The sequence below is a fragment of the Nannospalax galili genome, unplaced genomic scaffold (assembly GCF_000622305.1).
Source record: "Nannospalax galili isolate Female #2095 unplaced genomic scaffold, S.galili_v1.0 scaffold5000, whole genome shotgun sequence".
Taxonomy (NCBI): domain Eukaryota; kingdom Metazoa; phylum Chordata; class Mammalia; order Rodentia; family Spalacidae; genus Nannospalax; species Nannospalax galili.
This window is the reverse complement of record NW_008345913.1, coordinates 14,474-23,245: the sequence shown is the minus strand read 5'-3', so window position 1 is coordinate 23,245 and position 8,772 is coordinate 14,474. Positions and strand designations below refer to the sequence as shown.

At 46.3% G+C, this 8,772-nt stretch overlaps 2 pseudogenes; one reads left to right on the top strand and one right to left on the bottom strand.

The window, feature by feature from the left end:
* The window catches only part of LOC103741405, a 9,748-nt pseudogene extending 5,655 nt beyond the window's left edge, over positions 1-4,093 (bottom strand).
* Positions 4,094-7,374: 3,281 nt separating this feature from the next.
* Positions 7,375-8,772, top strand: part of LOC103741404 — a 5,832-nt pseudogene continuing 4,434 nt past the window's right edge.

The following is an 8,772-nucleotide window of genomic DNA, read 5'->3' as shown; positions in this document are numbered from 1 at the left end:
TTTCAATATATTCACCAAAAAATGTTTTCACCTTTTCTTCTTTTTACAGTATTTTCAACTACTTATAGTAAATATGTAAAAGGTATTCAAAATACCAGATTAGCAGGCATAATAAAACACCATTATTGTAAGATGATAGAGTACTTTAAAATAAAGGTTTAACCAGAGCAACACTAATGTCACAGTGTAAGAGTTGTGCATCGAGAGGAACTGCTCTGATTCTACTTCCACTCAATGCACTGTATGGCTGGCTTCCCATAGGCCTGCTGAAGACCTCACATTTAAAGTATAAGGAATCTGCCACAAGTAATAAACTCGAAATAAATTGCCACTGGGAAAAAAATCATTGCCTTGATTTTGGTGCACCACAAAAAGATTCATTAGACTCCCAAGCAGAAGCTTCTTTCTGGAAGAAATTTTTCCATTTTCTTCATCTACATGCAAGAGTGATTTATCCCTATTTGCTTCCTGTGATAAAGTTGCCAAAGTAAAACCACTGCATTTCATTTACAATGACCTGCCAAAGAAAAGAACAAGAGACACACCCACCATTCTCATTTGAAGAAAGATGAAGAAACTTTTCCTAATGAAATATGAACCCAATTGTATTGTTCTGAACTATATACATGTCTACCATACAATTTTACACATATTATCTCATTTTCTAGAATGTACTGACAAAACAGATATTTCATAAGTAAAAAAGGGAAGTTACTAAAAAAAAAATACAATTTGAAGATCAGAAACTCCTATGGATACCAAGCTGGCTAGAATACAGGCATTTGAGGACAAAGGTTCATTTGAAGGCATCCCCAGACACTGGAAACCCCCTTTGATGTTACTGCTACTCCAACAGATGATGAGATCCTGTGACCTTTCAAGGAGATGGGATATTCATGTCCGTTATGGTAGTATTTGTATCTTTACAACTCTACAGAGTCCAGAGGGGGAAATTATTGCTGTATTTTTCCATGGACGCTAACATCCAGTTTTCTGACCAGCAATAGATCACCATGGGGATAGAAACTGGGATCAGAAAAAAAAAATCTTAGCACCCTAAAGGATAACCTCTTTGATAAAGGATCCAACAGGTGATAGGCACAGTACATTCCTAGTTTCTTCTCTAGTTGTGGGGATAAAATACTGTCACAAAACAACTCAAGGGAGAGAGAATTTATTTGGCCCACAGTTCAAAGTTAGGTACAACATGGCAGTCACTGGAGCAGGAGCGTGAGGAAGCTGGTCACATCACACTCACAGATGGAGGCAGAGAGGGACAAATGCATGCTCTAGGCTTGCTTTCTACTTATGCTCGGGGAAGGACCCCAAACCTAGGAAATGCTGATGCCACGTTTAGAATGGATCTCTGTAGCAGGAGGCCTCCAAAGATGGTGTGGACTCAGAGCCCTGGGATTCAGCAAGAATTCACTTCACTTCTTGGTCTGCAAATAGCCCACCAAAAGGAGCCCATACCCCCATACCCTGCTCACGAGCCCAGTGACTGCTGACAGACTGCGTGGCACAGACCAATCAGAAAAGGATATGCTGACTAAAGGGACTTGGGGGCAGAGAAAAGGGAAATATAAGGCCTGCCCCCTCCTGCATTAAACGAGCACAGCACCTGGCCTAGTGCTTGCTTCTACCTGACTCCCGGTGTCTGTATGTTGACTCCACACCTATTGCCCCCCCCTAACCAGCAGGGGACCCAATCCAAGTCAGGGTCTTTACAGCTGGCCTGAGGAGAACCTACAACACCTGGCACCTGAACAGGGACCCCTGCCCATGATGTTGTTCGTTCAGTAAGAAGGCCCCTGGATTTGTCTGTTTCTTTGGTTGCTCGAGGGTGAGCGAGTAGCCCCCTCCTCTGTCCCCTCCACCCTGTTTGTTGTCTTTATTGTTGGATTAGTTTGTTAGATCAAGGAGGCACACCCTGCACATGTTCCTGAAGCCCACGTTGGCAACTCCCCCCGTCTCGGCTCATCCCGGTGAGTTCTCATAAGGGCTGATCCACCCCAAACTCAGAGTCCAGGCTTCAGGTCACCCTGTTGCCTGTCCTGGAGACACTGTGTGAGCATACGGCTGGAGGTGTCACAGCCTCCAGAAGTCCTTCACTGAGCACAGACATTTGGATCCGATACACCTTTACCTGTTGGGGAGGTTTAAGTGGCTCACAGTGCTTCTTTGCTTCCTTTGTGCCCTCTTGGTAGTCACCCTTGTCTTCTACTTTTGTGGCAAATTCCCCTTCACGAGACCCTCCCACAATGGGCAATTTACCACCACAATGCAGGGAACCACAAATGACAGCACTCAAGGTGCTCCTTAAAACCAGAGAGCTGAAAGTAAAACCAAAGGATATCGAACAATTTTGGGATGAAGCCACTAATTTAGCTCCATGGGTCTCCCTTGAAAACAAGTGGGACCCTGACATGTGGATGCGGGTCCTCTTCCTGGCCCAAAAAAGGGAGGTCAGGTCAGGGATCACTCCCCCCCGCATTGTTCGTAACGATCCTCCTGGCCATCATTGCTAGCCTTAAATCCTCCTCTCCTGAGGAAGTCATCTCAGCCCACAACAAACACTGCTGGGAGCAATGTAGTGTAGATCTGGCTATTACATTGACCCCGGACCTCCCAGACCCAGAGGTGGACGCTGCCTCTGCACTCACTTCCAATGAGGAAGGAGCTCCTTTGCCTATAGCTCAGGATACTCTCTTAGAGCTACCATTCCTAGAAATTCCCCCGCCGCATTATCCGTGGAAGGACTTACTCTCCCCCCCAATAACCATCCTGCCCTTTCCCCTGCTAACGTGCCCCTCCCTCCTAGACCATCCTCCTTAAACCCTCACCTGCCTTTGTCCACATTTCCAGTTAACATCGGCCGTGACGTGGCACAGCACCCATCGCTGCCCACCCCACTTGCTGACCTCGTTCTTATCTGCAAGGCAGCTGAGCAATCAGGCCCTGACTCCCCATATTTCAAACAGGTTCTTCGCCAGTGGTCCTTACATTTACAAACCCATGATGATTGGGATAACTTACTAAAGGCAGTCTTAGAACCCTCAGTCTTTCTAAACTGGCACGCAGCCTATGACGATCCGGCTGAAAACCAGGAACGCCTAAATCTCAAATATGGCCTCAATATTATGTTGGACATGCTCACAGGATGCGGACCACATACTGACCCCCTCTTCCAGTCTACTATTGGCCTCCATGCCTATTTTCAACAAGTTTCTGACTTGGCATTTAAGGCCCTAAAATGTTGCTCCCCCATGACCCACAAGTCTTTTTCCGTAATTTGATTCAACAGTCAGGGGAGTCCTTCATGACTTCCTTACCTGTGTCACCGAAGTAGAGTGGAGGGTAGAGTCTGGACCCACCCGAGAGGTGCTTATCAAACAGCTAGCTTGGGAGGGACTAAACGTCCCTACTCGTAATGCTATCGCGCCTGTCCGCAATGATAACATTCACAAATGGGTACTCGCTACTAGAGTCTTAGACCCCAGGGCAGGCCCAATTGAGGCTCTGACCTCCTCATTGGAGACTCTTTTGTCACAAGGAAAACCCACCCACTTGGGCGCATGGGAAGGCTGCTGGAACTGTGGGGGGCTTGGCCACTTTTGAAGCCACTGCCCAAGAGGTACAGTCCACCCCAAGAATCACTGCCCCAAGCCCAAAAAAGGGTTCCATTGGGCTAAAGACTGTAGGTCACAGCCTCAACCAGACTCGGCTCCTTTAAACTCTACCCAGGGAACCCCTCATCCCCGCCCACAAGAGGGGAAACGAGACAGATATTAAGGACTCTCCCAATCCTCAACCACTCCCCACTAATGACCCTGTTCCTAGATGGAACTGCCATAAAGGGCCTAGTTGACACAGGGGCTGATGACACCGTTATATCAGAAACTGAATCCCTTAAATTCCCTCATTGGAAATACCAGCCAGGCCCACCAATAAAAAGAGTTGGTGGCACACAAGGTACCAAGCTGGTCACACATCCAGTATATTTGAAGGACTTGGATGGGAACCAGTGCACAGTTACCCCCATAGTAGCCGACATTCCCTGAAACTTATGGGGTCGAGATATCCTAGAGGACATGGGCGCAGTCCTTAACACAGATGACCATGCCTTTTATGATGATATCATGCTCCACGATAACTTGAGACTATGAGGGAAAGGACAACACTTTGCCCAACACCCCCAATCTTAATGGCCACTGACCACCCGGGATTGACTCAAATCTTGGCCCCTGAGCCAATCCGCATCACCTGGATCTGTAATGATGCCATTTGGGTGGAACAGTGGCCTATAATAGAACCTAGATTATCTGCCCTCAAAAATTTGATAGCTGAACAATTGAGGCTTGGCCACATCGAGCCCTCTCTCAGTAAACATAATACCCGAATATTTGTTATTAAAAAGAAATCAGGGAAATACAGTCTCCTCCAAGATCTTAGAGCAGTCAATGCCCAGATGGATGTGCTCGCTACAAGCAGACTTACCACACCCTGCAGCTATCCCTCCATCCCATCATGTCATAGTAATTGGTATCCAAGATTGTTTCTTCCAAGTCCCCCTTTAGTGGAACAAGATAGACCTCACTTTGCCTTCACAATATGGGAGCCTAACTTTCAAAGAACATCCAAGAGATACCAAAGGAAGGTACTACCACAGGGTATAAAAAATAGCCCCACAATCTGTCAATTATATGTTAATAAGGCCTTAACCAATATCCTCGAGGACCTACTTGTCATCCACTATATGGACAACATACTGCTAGCACACAAATCTCACAATACTTGACAGGCTGCAATACCCAGTCTGCTTGCCGATTAAGAATGTTTAGTTCTCTACATTGCATGAGAAGTTACAATACATCCAACCTTTCACATTCCTTGGCTACCATATAGATACAGTAATTAAACTGCTTAACCCTTCTATCTTGAAAAAAACTGTATATACCTTGACTGAGCTCCAAGAACTCTGTGGGACTATAAACTGGCTCAAACAAATTATACTGGTCCCTGACTTGGAATTCCGGGCCTTGTTCTCCCTGCCGGAAGGCCATAATTCACAAACTTCAAGAATCCCTCTCACCCAGTAAGCTAAAGATCTTCTTAATAAGGTAGATCATATACTCTGGTCTGCGTCACTCTGACGTCATGACCCAGCAGAACCATTACTGGCCTTGATCATCTGGACTAAAAATGGTGTCTTGGGGGCACTATGGCAGCAAGACCCCCCTGGTGTGGATCCACCTGGCTACCTCAGACCTAACTAGGCTTAGCTCTAAGTATGATATTGCCTTCAAGTTAGCAACTAAGGCCCAACAAACAGCCAGGCACATATTCGGAAAAAAACCTGACAAAATTATACTACCCTTTCCTCTTAAGTATTCCCACACATTATGGGCAGACACTCTGGCTTTCCAACTAATGATGTCCAGGTTCACGGGGGAGTTGGATAACCTCACACACCCAGATAAGCAACTACCAGCCTGGCCTGTTTGGGAATCACCACTCAGCCACACGCTTCCCCCTGCAAAACCCCCTACCTTTAGCCACGCTAGCCTTCTCGGATGCCAATAAGTCCTGTTATGGCATTGTCTTTCTGCACATGGGAAAGGATGACACCTGTTATGTACAAGCCAATCCAGGCTCTGTCCAGTTGGGGGAGCTCCTGGCCTTGTTAAAAATCTTCCAAGTCTGCCAGATTGAGCTGCTCAATATATTCTCCAACAGCCAGTATGTGGTTTGGGCCCTCAGGTGTCTTCCCTTTGCTCTGGTAAAAGGCCACCAGGATCCTATTGCTAGAACTATGAGAGCTCTCCAGATTATCTTAGATAACAGACAATGGCCCTGGCACATCTCCGACATAAGATCACACACCAAGCTCCCTGGAATCTTGGCAAAGGGAAATGACAAAAATATATAAACTTATTATGTCTGTAGAGATTCCTCTACTAGAACAAGCCAGAGCCTTACACCAACAATTTCACCTTTCTCCTCGCAGTCTGCACCACCTTCTACCTGACTTACCCATCTCTCAATGCAAACATCTGAGCAGATCTTGCGTTACATGTGCACCCCTTGCTCCCTTAGGCCCCCTCAATCGATATGGAGTTAACCCGCGTGGTCTCCTACCCAATGCCTTCTGGCAAATGGATGTCACCCATTACAACTCCTTTGGTAATCTTAAGTATGTCCATGTCATTGTTGACACATACTCCTTCTTTCTTTTTGCCATCGCTCAAACCAGTGTAAAGGCCTCACACGCCATTAAGGCAGTGAAATCAGCAATGCTGGTAATGGGAGTGCCATGGACCCTAAAAACTGATAATGGGCCAGCTTACACCTCTCTACAATTCCAATCATTCCTGTCAACATGGAAAAGTAGCCACTCCCTTGGCATCCCTTATAATCCACAGGGACAGGCCATTGTAGAGTGGGCCAATAGGACCCTCAAAAAACATTGCAAATATTTGCTACCCCTGAGTATAAAAGGGACCCACACCTGGCTCTAATTGAAGCTCTATTCAGCATTAATTTCCTGTCCTTCAATAAAAATGGGTTGAGTCCAGCCTACAAACAATGGGCTACCATACCTAGGCCTACACCCCTGCCACTAGTGAGATGGAAGGACATCATAACATGTCAATGGCAACTGCCCGCCCCCTTGTTAACAGAGGGCGAGACTATGCTTGTGTGTTTCCTCAGACAGAAACAAAGCCAGTATGGGTTCCAGCAAGAGATGTGAGATCAGCAACCAATGAACGGGACCCCCAGGACCCAGAGACCTTGCCACTATCTGGATAATTGGTTTGCTCTTCCCTGGCCCTGCCACAGCCCATGATCTCTGGGCCTTGGTCCCCTCCCCACTTATACTCTTGCCCTTATCGCTTCATTCCCCAGCCTACCCCACCCTCTACTCAACTAATTCTACGCTTGGCCTCCCACCATGGACCCAGTTACTTCCTGGGAATCACTCAATGGCTCCTGGCCCCTAAATAACTCTCTATGATTCACTACCAACAACACATCCTCATGCATTGGGCTGTTCAACCTGACTGTCCAAGATTATGCCAGCAGTGCCTCTAATCTAAAAGCACTGTTTGACATGTGTTGGATCGTCACTTACCTACTTCTGACAGGCATAATTATTCTTCTCTTTCTACTTCTTAAATGCCTTGTTCTTCGTTCCAGCAGTCAGAAAAAGCTCAATCACTCAGTGTATCAGGCCCTCAGAGCAATACATGAAGATGATTTCATCCCACCCTATGCAGCCCGACAGACTTGGCTTGCACAAACATACAAGGCCTCCTACAGATAATTCCCCACCTCGACTGATCCCCTGGGACAATACCCCTTGGAGGGTACTCAATGACGGGTAAACTCCTGTTGGACTGAACCAACCTAAGCCAGGACATGGACGTGTATGCCCATGCTCCAATGATGGGTAAGGTTCATGCCTGAAGAGGACAACCTAAGACAGGCACAGTCCATGATCCTGGGGTCATCCCGAGAGAGAGCTGCCTACAGGCTCTCACTGGACAGCCATTTTTAAAGAAAAAGGGTGGAAATGTAGCAGGAGGCCTCCAAAGATGGAGCAGACCCAGAGCCCTGGGATTCAGTGAGAATTCACTTCACTTCTTGGTCCTCAAATAGCCCACCAAAAGGAGCCTGCCAAAAGCGAGCGCAGTGACTGCTGACAGACTGTGTGGCATGAACCAATCAGAAAATGATACACTGACTAAAGGGACTTGGGGGTGGAGAAAGGGGAAATATAAGGCCTGCCCCTCCTGCATTAAACAAGCCTGCAGCATCTTGCCTAGCGCTTACTTCTACTCGACTCCCAGGGTCTCTGTGTTGACTCCACACCTCTTGTCCTCCCTAATCATCAGGTGACCTCATCCAGGTCAGGGTCTTCACAGCTGGCCTGAGGAGAACCCGCAACAGTTCTCCCCACCTCAATTTTGCCAATCTAGATATTCCACCATTCACATGGCCAAAAGTTTGTCTGCCAACTGATGCTAGACTCTATCAAACTGACAACTCCACCTCTTGTCAACTTGACCCCCAAGCACATCACTTATCATAACTCCCTGTCTTCACAGACTCATGATCATCTTATATTGTAAAGTACATTCAGTTCAACTTTAAAAGTCCCCAGAGTCCTTAACAGTTCTATCACTTTACCCCAAATCTCCAAGGTGAGAGATATGTTAAAACACGGTAAATATAATATACGATGGCACAGCATAAATACTGTCATTCAGACAGGGAATAATGAAGACAGACTAAGCATCATTTGTGTCCGATCAACACAAATTTTAAACCTAAACCAAAATCCAGCAGCAGACCCATGTCCATCTATTGCATGTTGTAATTTAATCATCTGGACTCAGAGAGGCTTAAACACCTCCACCCTTCCAGCTCTGCTGAGTGTAGAACCCAGATCCTCTCTAGGCTGGCTCCTCTCTAGTCCTACAGCTTGTCTCAGCTATCTTGATTTCTAAGTATTTACTTTCTGGACTTTTATCAGATCACTCTGTGCTTTCCTAGCATTTGAGTTGTTAGGAAGACACCTGATGTTCTGATGTTGGGACTTTGGTAGATAAGTTGGTGTTTTTTATCTTACAGCATTTGTTTCTTTGATTTGTAGTCATACACCTTGATTATATTGTGCAGAGTTTCTTCTCTGGTTCTATTTAGTGTGCTAAATGCCTCTTCTACATGAATGTCCATTTCTTCTCCTTGAAGTGTTTTCTACACTTCTAG